This window comes from Mizuhopecten yessoensis, unplaced genomic scaffold (assembly GCF_002113885.1).
Source record: "Mizuhopecten yessoensis strain PY_sf001 unplaced genomic scaffold, ASM211388v2 scaffold10565, whole genome shotgun sequence".
Taxonomy (NCBI): Eukaryota; Metazoa; Mollusca; class Bivalvia; order Pectinida; family Pectinidae; genus Mizuhopecten; species Mizuhopecten yessoensis.
This window is the reverse complement of record NW_018408610.1, coordinates 599,715-619,524: the sequence shown is the minus strand read 5'-3', so window position 1 is coordinate 619,524 and position 19,810 is coordinate 599,715. Positions and strand designations below refer to the sequence as shown.

Below are 19,810 nucleotides of genomic sequence, written 5' to 3'. Positions count from 1 at the left end.
TAGAGTTATGCCAAATGTATTGTTCTCATGTCAGTCTATGCTGGTGTACATGCAGTGTATCAGGACAATGCGACTCCTCATGTTTACCTTCTTTCAAAAATTATCGTTATACTCGAAAACATAAAAGCCGACTAGATTATATTCGTGCAACAATGATGTTTGATTATGATTTTTAGTTCAAGCTGTGCGAGTCATCAAAAAGTCAAATGGTAACTTCATTTACCCAATATTTGATGAACCCGTATGCGTTAATGATAACATCGACTACCTTTTATAGGATATTTATCTTTGTGACGTCATTAAGTATGTTAAAACATGCACACGTAAGGTGCACTATATTTCTGATACTATCACAAGTTTCCTAAGCCGTGTACATAACGGTATAACATATTACCAGTGCGCAAGGTCCGAAATTCTTCAAGATTGGTTAAACAGAAATCTAAAACAACAGCTTTGGTGAGTTTTAAAATGTATTTGTCTTAAGTTTCTAAAATAAATCATTTAAAATTAATATTTTTTCTCACGCTATTTATACATAATTTGATATCAATATTCATTGTTTTCTCACTACTTTCTATACACGTAGATAAAATGTAAAAACTAAACTCTGTTTTCGTTACATTCTGTACTATCTTTTATGCATATTAATATTTCTTGAAGTTTACGACACAGATAGTAAGACCATATCTAATAATATGGTTGATAATATCGTTGTTGAGTTACATGACATTATATGGTTGACAATATCGTTGTTGAGTTCAGTTGCATTATATGGTTGACAATGTTGAGTTATGTGGCATTATATGGTTGACAATATCGTTGTAGATGTACGTGGCATTATATGGTTGACAATATCGTTGTCGAGTTCAGTGGCATTATATGGTTGACATTATCGTTGTTGAGTTCAGTGGCATTATATGGTTGACAATATTGTTGTGGATTTTAGATGCATCATAAGATTGATAATATTGTTGAGCTAAGTAACCCTATATGGTTGACAATATTGCTGTGGATTTTAGATGCATCATAAGATTGATAATATTATTGACTTAAGTAACATTATATGGTTGACAATATTGTTGTTGAGTTAAGAAACATAATATGGTTGACAATATCAGCCGGGTTCGATGGGAAAAGGTACACGTCATTCAAAGTGTGTTCTCTTACACTCTCACATGATTATGGTGTCATTTGTATGCACTTATGTTCAATAGTTTATTTTGAAGTGATAAATTTGAATGTAAAAAGTGTCACAAAATGGTAGTTCGAACACAGAATTGGTAAAACTAGGATAGCATATGAATTAAGGAAATATTTATATGGGAACATTTGAAAAAGTACAAGCAGAGTAAGGCCAAACTTTCCGGGAGGGTAAGCGTCTTCTGTTTCAGTAGAGAATGGAAGCATTAAGATGTTGTTTTTTTAAATTTATTCTAACAAATTTCCGTTAAAAAGGTCTTTTACTTTTCCATACTTACTCTTAACAATTAAACATCAAACAAAACGAGAACAAAAATCTTTTTTCTTATTTTGTGTGCGTCTTTTTTTGTCTTTCAATTTGTCGTGTATGCTTTGCCTTTTTACTTTTCGTGTGTGCTTTATATTTTCTTGTTGTTTATTGTTGGTGGAAACAACATGGCGGCGAGTGAACAGTTCACGTTTGAAATATTTACCAAATTGTATATTGGTTTACGTGTAACAACTTAAACTGTATACAATCTGTCCAAAATATTATTACAGACTCAAGTAATGTCACAGTATGTAAAAGCTTGATAATTAAGGTTTATTTGGTTTGAATTTTTAACGCCTAAAACTGTTAAGGTTTATTAAGGAAAAGTCGTATTAGGTTTTTTAAATTTTCTTATTAGATTATTTGACCCCAACGCACAAGATTAATTTGAAACGCGCTGTTCCTTTAAGCAGACCAGGTTATCATATCAGGAACGTTCCGTTTATTGAAATGCACTACTTGTTGTTTTTTTCCGTGTATATTTCTTGGTTTTTTTTCTGCTTGTTTTCCATTGTATTTTTCATGTTTGTCCGGTGTGTTTCTTGTCTTTTTGTTGGCTCTGTGTAGTCCTTGTTTGCTTCTTATTCATACATTTCTGTTGGGTTTTCCCTGTCATATGGTTTCAAATATCCATGCCGTTTGTATTTGTCATATGTTTTATCTTGTGCGAAATGATTATTTGCTGTCCCTGTATTTGTGGCGTTATATACATATTGTCTATATTTACCGTGTGTGTATATTGTCCATATTTGTCGTGTGTATATATTGTCTATATTTACCGTGTGTATATACTGTCTATATTTACCGTGTGTGTATATTGTCTATATTTACCGTGTGTGTATGTTGTCTAAATTTACCGTGTGTGTATATTGTCTATATCTACCGTGTGTGCATCGGTATATTTTGTTGTCACTGTATCTGACGTCTGTATAGTTTATTTTCTCTGTTTGTGTCATGTGTACACTTAATTGTCTCTATTTGTGTCATGTGTATAGTTTGTTGTCTGTGTATTTGTCCTGTGTATAGATTGTTGTCTTTGTTTGTGTGATGTGTACAGTTTGTTGTCTCTGTATTTGTCGTGTGTATAGTTTGTAGACTCTGTATGTGTCATGTGTATAATTTGTTGTCTCTGTATGTGTCATGTGTATATATTGTTGTCTCTGTATTTGTCATGTGTATAGTTTGTAGACTCTGTATGTGTCCTGTGTATAGTTTGTTGTCTCTGTCTGTATCATGTATATAGTTTGTTGTCTCTGTATGTGTCATGTGTATAGTTTGTAGACTCTGTATGTGTCATGTGTATAGTTTGTAGACTCTGTATGTGTCATGTGTATAGTTTGTTGTCTCTGTATGTATCATGTATATAGTTTGTTGTCTCTGTATGTGTCATGTGTATAGTTTGTAGACTCTGTATGTGTCATGTGTATAGTTTGTAGACTCTGTATGTGTCATGTGTATAGTTTGTTGTCTCTGTATGTATCATGTATATAGTTTGTTGTCTCTGTATGTGTCATGTGTATAGTTTGTAGACTCTGTATGTGTCATGTGTATAGTTTGTAGACTCTGTATGTGTCATGTGTATAGTTTGTTGTCTCTGTATGTATCATGTATATAGTTTGTTGTCTCTGTATGTGTCATGTGTATAGTTTGTAGACTCTGTATGTGTCATGTGTATAGTTTGTAGACTCTGTATGTGTCATGTGTATAGTTTGTTGTCTCTGTATGTATCATGTATATAGTTTGTTGTCTCTGTATGTGTCATGTGTATAGTTTGTAGACTCTGTATGTGTCATGTGTATAGTTTGTAGACTCTGTATGTGTCATGTGTATAGTTTGTTGTCTCTGTATGTATCATGTATATAGTTTGTTGTCTCTGTATGTGTCATGTGTATAGTTTGTAGACTCTGTATGTGTCATGTGTATAGTTTGTTGTCTCTGTATGTATCATGTATATAGTTTGTTGTCTCTGTATGTGTCATGTGTATAGTTTGTAGACTCTGTATGTGTCATGTGTATAGTTTGTTGTCTCTGTATGTATCATGTATATAGTTTGTTGTCTCTGTATGTGTCATGTGTATAGTTTGTAGACTCTGTATGTGTCATGTGTATAATTTGTTGTCTCTGTATGTGTCATGTGTATAATTTGTTGTCTCTGTATTTGTCATGTGTATAGTTTGTTGTCTCTGTATTTGTCATGTGTATAGTTTGTTGTCTCTGTATTTGTCATGTGTATAGTTTGTTGTCTCTGTATTTGTCATGTGTATAGTTTGTTGTCTCTGTATTTGTCATGTGTATAGTTTGTTGTCTCTGTATTTGTCATGTGTATAGTTTGTTGTCTCTGTATTTGTCATGTGTATAGTTTGTTGTCTCTGTATTTGTCATGTGTATAGTTTGTTGTCTCTGTATTTGTCATGTGTATAGTTTGTTGTCTCTGTATTTGTCGTGTGTACAGTTTGTTGTCTTTGTATGTGTGATGTGTATAGTTTGTTGTCTCTGTATTTGTCGTGTGTATAGTTTGTTGTCTGTATATTTGTTTGTGTGTACAGTTTGGTGTCTCTATATGTGTCATGTGTATAGTTTGTTGTCTCTGTATTTGTCATGTGTATAGTTTGTTGTCTCTGTATTTGTCGTGTGTACAGTTTGTTGTCTTTGTATGTGTGATGTGTATAGTTTGTTGTCTCTGTATTTGTCGTGTGTATAGTTTGTTGTCTGTATATTTGTTTGTGTGTACAGTTTGGTGTCTCTATATGTGTCATGTGTATAGTTTGTTGTCTCTGTATTTGTCATGTGTATAGTTTGTTGTCTCTGTATTTGTCGTATGTACAGTTTGTTGTCTTTGTATGTGTGATGTGTATAGTTTGTTGTCTCTGTATTTGTCGTGTGTATAGTTTGTTGTCTGTATATTTGTTTGTGTGTACAGTTTGTTGTCTCTGTATTTGTCGTGTGTTAAGTTTGTTGTATCTGTATTTGTCGTGTGTATAGTTTGTTGTCTCTGTATTTGTGTGTGTATTGTTCATTGTCTATGTAATTGTCGTGTATAGTTTGTTGTCTCTGTATTTGTCTTATGTATAGTTTGTTGTCTCCGTATTTGTCTTATGTATAGTTTGTTGTCTCTGTTTGTGTCATGTGTTTAGTTTATTGTCTCTTAATTAGTTTTGTGTATAGTTTATTATTTCCATATGTGTCATGTGTATAGTTTGTTGTCTCTGTATTTGTCCTTTGTATAGTTTGTTGTCTCTGTTTGTGTGATGTGTATAGTTTGCTGTCTCTGTATTTGTCGTGTGTACAGTTTGTTGTCTTTGTATTTGCTGTGTATTAATTTTGTTGTCTCTGTATGCGTCATGTGTATAGTTTGTTGTCTCTGTATGTGTGATGTGTATAGTTTGTTGTCTCTGTATTTGTCGTGTGTATAGTTTGTTGTCTGTATATTTGTTTGTGTGAATAGTTTGTTGACTCTGTATTTGTTTGTGTATTGTTCATTGTCTTTGTAATTGTCGTGTATAGTTTGTTGTCTCTGTATGTGTCATTTGTATAGTTTATTGTCTCTTATTTAGTTTTCTGTAAAGTTTATTGTTTCCATCTGTGTGATGTGTACAGTTTGTTGTCTCTGTATTTGTTATGTGTATAGTTTGTTGTCTCTGTATTTGTCCTGTGTATAGTTTGTTGTACCTGCATTTGTTATGTGTATAGTTTGTTGTCTCTGTATTTGTCATGTGTATAGATTGTTGTCTCTGTATTTGTCGTGTGTATAGTTTGTTGTCTCTGTATTTGTCATGTGTATAGTTTGTTGTCTCTGTTTGTGTTATGTGTATAGTTTGTTGTCTCTGTATTTCTTGTGTGTACAGTTTGTTGTCTCTGTATTTGTCGTGTGTTAAGTTTGTTGTCTCTGTATTTGTCGTGTGTATAGTTTGTTGTCTCTGTATTTGTATGTGTATTGTTCATTGTCTATGTAATTGTCGTGTATAGTTTGTTGTCTCTGTATTTGTCTTATGTATAGTTTGTTGTCTCCGTATTTGTCTTATGTATAGTTTGTTGTCTCTGTATTTGTCATGTGTATAGTTTGTTGTGTCTGTATTTGTCTTGTGTATAGTTTGTTCTCTCTGTATTTGTCCTGTTTTCTCTGTTTGGTTATTTCTTGAGGTACTCCTTGAATTGTTCACATCAGTTATTAGAATCCTGCCAAATGTATTGTTCTCATGTCAGTCTACGCTGGTGTGCATGCAGTGTATCAGGACAATGTGACTCCTCGTGTTTACCTTCGTTCAAATATTATCTTAATATCGAAAATATAGAAGCCGACTAAATTACATTCGTGCAACAATGATTTTTGATTATGATGTTTATTTTAAGCTGCGCAAGTTATCGGAAAGTAAAATGGTTACTTCATTTATCCCATATTTGATAAACCCGTATGCGGTAATGATAACATCGACTGCCTTTTATAGGATATTTATCTTTGTGAAGTCATTAAGTATGTTGAAACATGCACCCGTAAGGTGCGCTATATTTCTGATACTATCACAAATATCCTTAGCCGTGTACACAACGGGATAACATATTAAAAGTGCGTATTAATACTGTTTGACAATTTTGATACAAATTTTCGAGGAAGAAAACCTTACGTAAAGTCCGGAATTCTTCAAGATTGGTGAAACAGAAATCCAAAAAGAACCTTTCGTGAGTTTGAAGATGTATTTTTTCTTAAGTTTCAAAAATATATCATTTAAAATTATTTATTTTTCTCACACTATTTATACATAATATAAATATTCATTATTTTTCTCTCCAATTTCTTTACACGTAGTTCAATGTAAAACTATCATATGTTTTCGTTACTACGTTTTATGCATGTTAATATTTGCTGAACTTTATGACACATATCGTAAGATTATATCCGATTATATTGTTGATAATATTGTTGTTGAGTTACGTGGCATTTTATTGTTGACAATATCGCAGTTGAGTGAAGTTGAATAATATGGTTGACAATATCGTTGTTGGTTTCGGTGGCATTTTATGGTTGACAATATCGCTGTTGATTTCAGTAGCATGATATGGTTGACAATATCGTTGTTGATTTCGGTGGCATTTTATGGTTGACAATATCGTTGTTGATTTCGGTGGCATGATATGGTTGACAATATCGTTGTTGATTTCGGTGGCATTATATTGTTTACAATGTTGTTGGGAAGTTCAATGATATGATATGGTTAGTGGCATTATATTGTTGACAAATTCGTTGTTGATTCAAGTTGCCATTTTATAGTTGACATTATCGCAGTTGAGTTAAGTGGCATCATATTGTGGACAATACTGTTGTTTAGTTAGGTGGCATTATATGGTTGAAAGTTTCGTTTTTGATTTCGGTGGCATAATATGGTCGACAATATCATTGTTGAGTGCAGTGGCATTATATGGTTAAAAATGTCGTTGTTGATTTCGGTGGTCCGATATGGTCGACAATATCGTTGTTGAGTTAAGTGGCATCATATGGTGAAAAATATTGTCGTTGAATTCAGTGACATGATGTGGTTAACAATATCGTTGTTAAGTAAAGTGAAATTATTTGTTTTCAAATGTCGTTGTGCAGTTCAGCGGAGTTTGATGGGAAAAAGTAAACGTCATTAAAAATGTTTTCTCTTACCTAATGTCTAGTTCTCACATGACTACGGTATCACTCAATCAGTACCTCGTATGCAATTAGGTTCAATAGCTTATTCTGATGTGTGAAGCTGAATGAAATAAAGCGTCACAAAACAGTTGTTCGAACTCAGAATTGATAAAACTAGGAAAGCATATGCAACGAGGAAAGTTTTACATGGAAACGTTTAGAAAAGTACAAACAAGGTAAGGCCATATGTTCCGGGAGGGTAAGCGTCATAAAACACGTGGAAGATCCTAGTTAACAACATCCCGATTGCTCCATAAGAGGTAAGTAGTCTTTATCATTTATTTGTGAACACCAACAAAAGTTGCATAGTAGGCAAGATAATTGCATGTGTCATTAAACTCGTACAACAATGTACACCCGGTATAATCTAACCATAGACCTACAGCTCGATTTTGAGTTTTTGTTTTTAGTTTCGTTTAAGCTTTCTTGTGTGTAAGTGTACTGTGTGCTTTTATCTCGCTGTAAAATTGTAGTTTTTCAAGGATCTCCCTGTACAACTGGGATTTATTCATAATTTGTCGCGATTTCATCGTATCAAAATTAAAATTAAAGTTTTATTTTGTGGAGTCACCGCTTAAGCGCCTATCACACACACTACCGATGTACCTCGCCGGGGCTTAACCGGAGAAAACAATTACAACGGCGAGAATATCGGCAGAGCTCCGGCAAGAAAGCACTTGAGAAATTAAGATTTAACGTAGAAATATCGATGTAGTACCGGTGTTCCCGTTGTGATACCGATGTAAGAGCCGATGTGCTACCGAATACCACTTTTCGGACGCCTCAATGTTACCGATGAGCCGCCGTTGTTCTACCGATGAGCTGCCGTTGTTCTACCGATATGCCACCGTTGATCGGAGCTACAGTGGAGTGATATCATTGCGCTGCCGATGTTACGGTAGTACATCGTTAGTATATCGGCATCGCATCAGTACTTCTATGGTGGTATTCGGTAGAACTACGGTATCACATCGGTAACGGTGCGGTACACATTGAGGCCACTTGAGAGCCGCCGGTCCATTACGGTGCGTAACCGGTATACTACAGACCGGACTACTGCCGATGGACTGCCGTTGCAGTCCCGTTGTTCGCTCCGGCCGCGCAACGGCGGATATTTCTTTTGAGCCTGTTCAAAATCTTTTTGTATACCGTTGCCTGCCATTGTTAAATTTGTTGCCGATGTTCTGACGATATACTGCCGTTCTTATCGCTGTGGTACCGTTACGCTGCCGTACTAGTACCGATCTCCGAAAATTGCCAAATTGGTGCTCCAGTATATAGCTCCGGCGGCCCCAATCGACTAGTTATGACAGGCCCTTTGGTCTTTCTGTGTCCTTTGGTGTTTTAATGTTTCTTAGTGCACGATGTTCTTGTATATTGAAATGTCATGTATCTTTTAGTGTGATTCAACTGTCAAGATGAAAAGTCGTGAAAATGTGTCAACATGCGGCTGTTTTAATACATTAAGTGTTACGATAAAAATATGTCAATGTGAAGCTGATTTGATACATTATAGATAAAAGATAATAGATAATGATAAAATAGCTACTGCTAAATTTTAAATATTGATCCTTACAGAATATCTATGTGGGCAAATAGATTGGATATACTTTTTTTAATCCCTACAAAACAGAAGCCCTTCTAATTTCAAACAAACGTAATACTGATGGACTACATCCTGACCTTATATTCATTAAATCTACTATTTGTGTCTGTGTTCAGAAATATACTGAGTCTACTAACAGACTTTGAAATAACTGTTAATATTAGTTCCAATGTGTATGTATAGATGTATATATGAATACTCCTCCAACACGACTCCTGCTCTGGATTATCAATGACTGGGTAAGCACACAGTGGTGGTGTGTATTGACATTTTAGTGGTGCCCAGTTATAATTGTTATCGGGAGTAGGAGTGGTGATGGAGGACTTGTTGGTGTTACTAATGGTTACTATGTAAAGAAAAAATAACAAAATAAAAACAACTGTATTTGTTTTACATCAGTAATTTTATGTTTTTTAAATTTTAATTTTGCTTAGTTTAAAGAGAGATAGAGACTACTAATTACTATTTAATGTTCCAAGCCAGTGCTTATATGTTAATATCTAAATTATAATTATTTTATTGTTTGAAATGTATGTAATCTATGGGAGAGGGCTTGTATAGGCATAGCCTGTTGCCCAATTCCCATTGAATCATTTGATCTAATCAAATATATTGTAATGAAAAAAATATCATAGTGAAGAGAGAAATCTCGTAAATGTAAAGGTACACGAAATGTAAAAAAAGTCTAAACTGGAACAATTTTTTTCTTCTTTTCCATTAGTTTTCAGTCATAATGATTAGACTTTACATGTAGCCATGCTTTCTGATTTATAAACCATATTGTCATTTGTTCCCTCCTTTGAATATGTTCCACCACATATTTTTGATTGATATTTTTTGTCATTCGTAGTTCATGACCTAGTCCTTCTATCATCAAAATATGTTTGGTATACAAAAGTTATAAGATACTTTTATTCTAAGATGAACACATTATTTGTCTGGAAAATATCTTTGCAGATGGCTTCCCGCTGTTGATTTGTCTGTAAATATATGATAAATCACCATAGCAAGATATTTTTACACATATACTGTAGCATATATCCCTTTTATATAATCTTATATCCCTAGTTATGGATGCACCAAAAGTCATTTTGGAACACACACCCCCCCACCCCACCCCTTCTCTCTCTCTTTGAAACTTCATTTTCAGTTTATTTGCAACGTTTGTTTCCAATCAAAATATTAAATGTTTTGAACATTTGACATGCAAAGAATATTCTGAAATCTGTCAAATTTGACTTACCCTTAATGTTTAAATCCATGGCGCTTGGTCTGTAGACAAGTCACACCTGCTTAAACCTATGAATGCTACTTGCACCTCCTTATGTGTCAGTGTGAGTTATCAGTGTTTGTAAAGGTAATAGTGAAGTACCCCTACATGCATGTATTAGTTCAGGTAAAGAGAAACCCCGATCAATAATGGATCGCATGTGACATGCAATATTCAGTAAACCTTTTATCAAGTACACATTTCATTTAATCTTTCACCGTTAACATGTGACACGCAACATTTTTAGAGCATTTTAAACAGTAAGTTTTAAAAAACAGAATTCAAATAAATGATGGCTCTAATTTTAATTATAAAATTGTAACAGTATAAATCAAGATAATGCCAAAACAAATGGAAGAATGAAACGGATGACGTCATCAACACACACACAAAACGGAAAAAAATGAGTAAAAACTTATTTTATGTTTACAATTCACTTATACTGACTAGGATGCTGCATTGAAAAAGAACAATAAATATACAAGTGAAAAAGTATTAGAGAGTTCAAATGATTGTTTAAACACAGACATTGAAGATAATACATATAAGAGCAGGGAGTTAATACATTTTAAGGTCATGACCCGCGACATATGTTGCTACTTTAGATGTTGACTAGGATACCTGTCAGAATGATCCAACACAAACAGGCTGTCTAGACATACCTACGTAGCTATGTAGAATGGATATAATTTACCTGTGTTTCACATTCGATCACTTCCTTGTATGTTATCTGCAAGATTACTCATAAAATCAATATCGCATGTAAAGAAAATGTGTCATTTTATATCAAAGATAAACACTTTACGAAGTTTATGTATATTTTGAAAACTTAATAACGAAATTGTATACCTCAGTTCTATTCATCATAAAGAAAATGGTTAGTGGATGTTCATAAAACATTTTCTATCTTTGATGTCTCATTGCTAAACTGTTTTAAATAAGGCCTGTTGTATCTCAGTTTATAATCATAAGAGGCGGCTAATGTGTGACTCCGCTCCCTCCCCGCAGATTCGGAGGTAGTTTCTTCCGGGTATCTTGATTAGGGGCTATTGGAGAAATCAATTATTGATCTGTCCTATTCTATTTTATTCTATTCCAATCATATTGCCCGTGTATCGTGCATGTGTATGAGAGGCGACTTGTGTGCTCCCTCCCTCTGCAAAAACAGAGTTTTGTTTTTACCGTGGCTTCTACTAAGACTAACATTAATCAACTGCCCCATAGCAATACAATGAATGTATTATTTTCTGTTTTTTCTCTTCCTAATCTTTCTGTGTTTTTTTAGTCTCTTTCAAACATTTTCTCCCTAGGCACCCGTCTTCATATGGCTGTATCGTGGACGGTAAACTAATCAGCCATACGAAAAGTTACTCCTGCACGTGGTCATAATGTTATTCTTGTAGTTGTCTTAGCAATCGCTTTTTTTGTTGTCTCCTAATGACAAAGAAGTTATGCATTGCTCTTGCAATTTACAGTTGATTGCAAACCGCATCATATTTACCCTGCGCACATCACACATAGTGATCACAACTATGCGATGTAAAAGCGCTCACATATGTGCGATATGATAAGATCAGTTGATAGATGTTACGAAATGAAAACAAATCCTCATATTCGATTGGTATATTGTGCACTTTTTCTAATTCTCCAATGCAATTTACATGTTATTACAATGACTGTACAACTGTTAGTAATACGGCTGTAATGTCAGGTACAGTACTAGTACACATACGTTGTCTATTGCATTGTTCATCGATGATTTGGCAGCTATTAAAACACACCTGGACCTTGCCTGTATTAATTGTGTCAATCACACTTTTTGTGGAAATTTCACACCTCCTTCACGCTTGAATACAGATACAAAAAATACACTTAATTAACAGTGCAGTCTCTTTATATAGATACTTGGGCGTAATTCTAACTGTACCATAAAGATAAAAGATGTCGATGTAAAGCTGATTAAATACATTATAGATAAAATATGTCAATGTGAAGCTGAGTAAATACATCACAAATAAAATATGTCAATATGAAGCTATTTTAATACATTAAATATAAAATAGTCAATGTGAAGCTGATTAAATACCTTACGGATAAAACAGATAAAATATGTCAATATGAAGCTAAATTATTACATTAAACATAAAATATGTCAATGTGAAGCTGATTAAAAACATAACAAATAAAATGTGTCAACATGAATCTGATTAAATATATTATAGATATTAAAATATGTCAATATGAAGCTAATTTAATACATTAAATATAAAATAGTCAATGTGAAGCTGATTAAACATATTAAAGAAAAACAGATGTCAATATGAAGCTGATTAAATACATTATATATAATAAAAAATATCAATGTGAAGCTGATTAAATATATTAAAGGTAATAAAATATGTCAATGTGAAGCTGATTAAATATATTATAGATAAAATATGTCAATGTGAAGCTGATTAAAAACATTACAGATAAAATATGTTAATATGAAGCTAAATTATTGCATTAAATATGAAATATGTCAATGTGAAGCTGACAAGTCAATGTTAACCTGATTAGATACATTATAGATAACATATGCTATGTGAAATTGTTTAAATGCATTTAATATAAAACATGTCAATGTAAAGTTGATTAAATACCTTAAATATAAAACAGGTCAATGTAAAGTTGATTAAATACCTTAAATATAAAATATGTCAATATGAAGCTGATTAAAAATGTACAGATGAAATATGTCAATATAAAGCTGATTAAATACCTTAAATATCAAATATGTCAACGTGAAGCTGTTTAAACATATTATAGATACAATATATCAATGTGAAGCTGATTAAAAATCATTACAGATAAAATGTGTCAATATGAAGCTGATTTAACACCTTTAATACACTGCCCTCTAAAAGTTCTGTTACATTTGCATTTTTCGATATATAATTACAGAAGTGCAGAATTATGCCAATCTTGTTTTTATTATCATTTGTGTATATCATTAACTAAGTTATTTGACAATTATTTCCGTTGATTTCATTATGTTAAGTTAACATAATGTTACAAAAATGAGTTAGTATGTAAATTGTAAAAACATTGTAATTCCATTAATATTTAGTGTATCCTCGACGAGCTCTAATCACAGCCTTTATACGTTCAGGCATACTCCTCACCAAAGTTCTACATATCCTAGCAGGTATTCCATCCTATGCAAGCTGTATGGCAGCTTCAAGTTCCCTTAGGTTTCTGCTCTTGTGTCGGCGAACTTCCAAACCCAGATCTCTCAACAAGTTTTCTATCGGGTTCAAGTCGGGGGACTGTGGGAGCCACTCCAAGGACAAACCATTGTTGACCTCCTTCCATTCGTTCACTATTCTTGCCCGGTGGCATGGGGCATTGTCATCCAGGAAGAAATAGTTGTTTCCATAGCCTAGCAGATGTGCTGATGGTACCGCGCTGTTTTCTAAAATGTCAATGTATTTGGTTCCGTTAAGATTTTCTTTCAAAGGAGTGAGGTATCGAGTCCCTCGGTAGAACATTGCCCCCCAAACTGTCACACCACCACCACCACCAAACTTAACTGTAGGCACCACACAGTCTTGCCGCAATTGTTCATTTGCCCTTCTTCTAACATACGTCCTGCTATCTGTTTGGAAAATGGTGAACCTAGACTCGTCAGACCATAAAACAGTCGACCAGTCCACCAATGTCCAATTTGCATGGTTCTGTGCAATTGTCAATCTTTTTCCGACGATGGGTAGCAGTCAAAAGTGTTTTTTTGACAGCAACACAACCTTTCAATCCCGCGTTGTGTAATCGTCTCCTCACTGTGGTATTCGACGCCACCACACCATTTTGGATCCACTCCGTTAGAAGCTCCAGAACGGCATCCTTGCGATTTCTGAGGCTGGCCCGGACTAATAATCAATCATCCCGAGGGGTAGAAATCCGTGGGCGGCCAGAACGTTCCCGATCCTCATAGTTCCCGGTATCTTGGAACCGTTTAATGGCCCTGTACACGTTCTGTCTGCAACAAAATAGAAACAGTTAATCAACTATAGACAGATTCTAATTAAGAAAAGTATGCAAATGCACCAAAATCCGCGATGAAAACATTCACTTACCTGCTGGTTACAAGAATCCTTGCAGTTTGGGCGGCAGCAATACCATTGCGATGGTAAAAAACACACAGGAATCGGTCTTCTCTTGTCATTCGCTGCATTTCTTCTCATGAGTATTTAGATTAAATACCGAGTACATTTAAGTAAATCTAACAATTCTCAAACATCTGATAGATTTTTGAGAATTTGGATAATCATTGATAGCAAATCATCTCAATAACATTATCTCCATTTTCATCAATAGAAAAACATTTATAGAAAATTATTTTTTCCAATAGTTTTGTCAAAGATAATTTATCAGCAAAATTGTACATATGTAACAGAACTTTTGGAGGGCAGTGAATATAATATGTCAGTGTGAAGCGGATTTAATACATTATATATATAATATGTCAATGTGAAGCTGATTTATTACATTGTATATAAATTATGTCAATGTAAAACTGATTTGATTGAACAATGATAAACTCCGTCTATGTGAAGCTGGTTTAATACATTTAAGATAAATATGTCTATGTGAAGCTGATTTAATAAATTAAATATAAAATATGTTAATGTGAAACTGATTTGATTGAACAATGATAAACTCCGTCTATGTGAAGCTGATTTAATAAATTAAATACAAAATATGTCAATGTGAAACTGATTTGATTGAACAATGATAAACTCCGTCTATATAAAGCTGATTTAATACATTAAAGATAAAATATGTCTACGTGAAGCTGATTTAATACATTATATATATAAAATATGTCATTGTGAAAGTTAAAATTTGTCAATGCGAAGCCGATTTGATACATTGTCATTGAAGATAGAACATGTCAATGTGACATTAAAAGACAAAAAGATAAAAAAAAAATGTTAATGTGAATCAAGTTTAACACGAAGATAACATATGTCAATGTGAAGCTGATTGAATTCATTGGTTCAGTATTGGGACAAACGTTAATAATTATTCTGTAAATATTTCTTTTACTCTCAAAATGGATATGCATGACAGCACTCAGGAACATTGTAATCATAACACAAATTTACGCAAACATTGACTGGCGGTATACCCGTTTCAAAATTGATTTACTATTTACGATTACACTCAATATGCATTGCACAACAATCTGAAATAAAGCTGATTTCAAATTTTATCAATGTATAAGAGATCCGCGAAATATCATTAGCGGGTGTACATCGGACCCTGCGAATAAGTTCTGTAAGCACAAACGCGAAATGTTGTCACCGCACATTTTAAGCGTAATGCATACAGCATCTTCTCCGGTTGAAATGAAAGACAACAATAAGAATCAATACTATTTAATGATAACCCTATTACGTTCGATGACAGGAAAGATATAAGATGTTAGCCACCTGTAAATTATTTATTGGAAAGTATGCTATGTTCCTGTCCCTAACACTTAGAGGGTGATATCGTGTCTTTGGTATCTTAGTACATTATTTACGTAGTCCAGCGTCTACTAGCTACCCAACCCTTTTTAATGAACATGACCACGCGACAACAGATTGTTCTCACGTTGTACTTGGTCGTCATAATATGAGTTGTGCCTAGAATTTTAACTTTTTTTTAACACGAATATTCGGAATAAGATTCACCAGTTTGGTTTGAATGATAAAGTCTACGTTTGTTTTTTTGGACACAATAGGTATTGAAAACTTATTTTGCGAGTTTTTAAAACGTCTGTCTCCTCTGTCAAGCAAAGAGTATAAAAGACCGGTGTCTCGACTCTAAACCAGTAAAGTCAGCTGTCAAAAATCACAGGCATTTCGCCCAATTGCACTCAAATACTGCAGGCAGTCAGGGGAACGGGTAACATGTTTACCCATTCCACCCCTTAGTATGTTTGACAAAGGAAACAGACGATTTCGAAAGATTGCAAAATAAGTTTTCAATTCCTGTTTGTGTTAAAAACAAACTTAGCTTTTATTTTTTACATGAACTTTTTAAAAGTCATGCAAGGAAGCTTAGTGCAAGTTGATGCTTTAAGAAGTCCATTTATTCTGGCACGTTGTGCATGATACACGTATATTTATTTCAAAAATATCTGTTGTAGATAACAATAGTAAATTTGTAACATTACGTAGGCTTTCATTGGCGTTCTCCCGCTTTAGTGTATTTCCCCTGTATATCATTGTAATACGTTAGGTATGAAATGTTCAATAGATCTGTATGTCTCATATTGTGTTATTGGCAAATATCTATTTACAACTCTCAGTGAAAAAATGGTTCGGCGGATTGATAAATGTTTCAAATATGACGCCAGATTACTTTATTTATTTCACGGTTCAGCAAGATAAAAATGTGACGACAGCCAGTGCTTGAGTCGATAAGCTTCATGACTTTGGTTTTCTGATCATGAACTTTCCTTTTCTTGATAGCGATATCCCGGTTCCCATACTAACGTGTTTACAAATCGCAGTTTGATCGGTATTCAAGACCTTGCATCAATATCATAACATCCTTAATAGAGGTCAGCTGCTAGCAGACACATTTGCAACACAGGGGTTCCGAAGATGTAGGCGAATGAGGACTATGGGCTAGTTTTACGTGCGCCATCATCATCTCATAGGGAAATGTGCTTGTTCTTTGTGTGATATGAAGGTGATTTTTATTAGGCTCCTAATCGCGCCATGCTGTTATGTTGTCAATACCCGAGTTATTAATGTGAAGACACAACATTACTAGATTTACATGGCTTGTGTCATCGATGAAGCAGAAAACGCTTATCCTTCTGGAACGCCTTGTCTTATCCTCCTTGTTCTTTTTGAAGGGTCTCCATGTACATATTTAAATTGTTCGTATTCTCTCTTAGTTTTATCAATTTTAAGTTCACTTTATGTTTTTTGTTTGCACTTCGGTTATCTCTTGTTTTTTATGTATACGTACATGTTAATGGAGTTCCGCATACTTTGGCAGCATTTCATACTATGTTAACATTACGTCATGATTCCGTTCTTGACGTCATTTTGCCAATCATTATTGTTGATATATATATTTTCGGAGCGCAAAAACTGAGAATAGATTTATAAAAAAAGCATTGAACGCCCTTTCCCCAACATAGCCGGTATAGTTTCATGTTTAATATTTTAGTCATTAATGATCTGATATATGCTTTTACATATCTTTCATATTTTTAAGTATTGTTATCAACAGTACACACAAGATTCCTGGAACAGCCTAATGTCACCAAAATGTTTTCTCTAAACGTTTATCTCAAGTTCGAGGCTGGAGGGGAAGCTTCAAGATGACACTGAACGAGTTACATTTTTTAAACGTTTTCGCAAAAATGCTCTACCATGTGTTAAAGGAATTTTAAATAAAAAAAACTTCATCAATCTCATATGAAGTGGAAAATTAAGTAAGATCCTATTCATACAGTCTCAATGTTAATATTGTATTACCTCGCAGTGTAAACAAGAGGGAGAGAAGCCAGGTCGCTGTCAAACATGCGATTCCACCGTAAGTACAAAACACACCTCTCTCGGACGTAAACAGATAAATCACACCAATGTTTGAACGCCCGACATTTAGCAAATATAATCGATCCTCTCGCGAACCTTTCTCTTAGAGATTTCCCCCAATTTATCCCCAGGTAAAGCCTTTCCGACAATAAATAAAGGGTTTTATTTGCTGCTATTTCATGTATAATGTAGTTAAAAAAGTATTTCACACACAGGTAACCAGCAATGTTATTGAATGTGTACAACATTATAACCAAATATGTAATTTGTGACTAACTGGTTACTATATATATCTAGTATCATGTATTGAATTGGTGTTATTCAATCATGATATCTCACTGTTTTTAGACTGCTAAATTTCTACTGGACGAAATGAATTTACGTTTTACCACGATTACTTTGATATGATAGTAAAATATCCACGGTACTAACACATTGAAGTACATTTTTTTTGTGTTCTGCAGTCGACTGTGAAAGTAAACTACGGTTACCTTAAACATGCACTGTAATTTGTTTTCTCCAATATAACATTAAAATGGTGACCATGCAGGCGACTTAAATCTCTTAGAATCACCAGGATCACATCCTCAACAGTTACAGCTTTGATCGAACGGAACAATAATGAAATATAAACCTAGTATCTCTTATATAATCTTTGTATGCATTTTAATAATTAATAACCATTAAGGGTGGATGAAGTCACGACAGGCAATTAACTGTACCAACTCTAGCTTCTTATTACTGCAAAATTGGTAAATTTCGCGGAGGGGGATTCATTTCGCTGTATTACCATGAATATCAAAATATAAAAAAAAGCCGTTTACGCTTTTGGTACCGCATAATGAATATTATACGCCAATTAAAAGGTTCTTCCCTTTTAGATGACTACAACATCAGCGTGATTTTTGTATAACTGATAAGCCAAAAGAAAATAATTTACCAAATAAAAAGGCACATCATCAGAAAAGTGTATCTACGAAGCAAAAATTAGTTACATAATCTCCAGATATCGAAAAATGTACTTTGTTGCCTATAACATCATTAGTGTAAATATATCTTTGTCATTTCAGTCCTTATAACGGTATATCTGGCAGTAGCCTATGGACTGTCACAATCGACTGCAGCACGAACGACAATCACAAAAAAGATGGCTACTACAACCACACGTCTCACAACCACACCTACTACAATAAAACCTTCTACATTTACACGAATTACAACAGCACATACTGCAATAAAACCTCCCACAACACCTACTACAACACCTAGTACAACCACACCTACTACAACACCTACTACAACACCTACTATAACCACACCTAGTACAACACCTACTACACCCACTACAACACCTACTACAACACCTAGTACAACCACACCTACTACAACACCTACTACAACCACACCTACTACAACCACACCTAGTACAACAACACCTACTACAACAACAACAACTACACCAAACCTACTACAATCACACCTACTGCAACCACACCTACTACAACCACATCTACTACAACACCTAGTACAACCACACTCACTAAAACACCTACTACAACGACACCTGCTACAACCACACCTACTACACAACTACACCAAACAACCACACCTACTACAACCACACCTACTACAACAACACCTACTACAACAACAACAACTACACCCAAACCTACTACAATCACACCTACTGCAACCACACCTACTACAACACCTTATACAACCACAGCTACTACAACACCTAGGACAACCACACCTACTACAACAACACCGACTACACCCACACCTACTACAACAACACCGAATAAAACCACACTTACTACAACCACACCGACTGCAAACACACCTACTACAACACCTACTTCAACACCTAGTACAACCACACCTACTACAACAATACCGACTTCAACCATATCTACTACAACACCTACGGCAACAACACCTACTACAACCACACCTACTTCAACACCTACTACAACCACACCAACTACAATACCTAATACCACCACACCTACTCCAACAATACCGACTACAACCACACCTACTACAAAAACACCGACTACAACCACACCTACTACAACACAGAGTACAACCACACCTACTACAACAACACCTAGTACAACCACACCTACAACAACAGCTAGAACAACCACACCTACTACAACACCTAGTA

At 34.4% G+C, this 19,810-nt stretch overlaps 1 long non-coding RNA gene across 1 annotated transcript; it reads left to right on the top strand.

The window, feature by feature from the left end:
* The first annotated feature begins 329 nt into the window (after window positions 1-329).
* LOC110461108 lies at window positions 330-18,904 on the top strand. The gene is made up of 3 exons (XR_002464088.1): window positions 330-456; window positions 17,588-17,638; window positions 18,711-18,904. It is a non-coding gene; the product is annotated as an uncharacterized LOC110461108 (long non-coding RNA).
* Window positions 18,905-19,810: the final 906 nt, after the last annotated feature.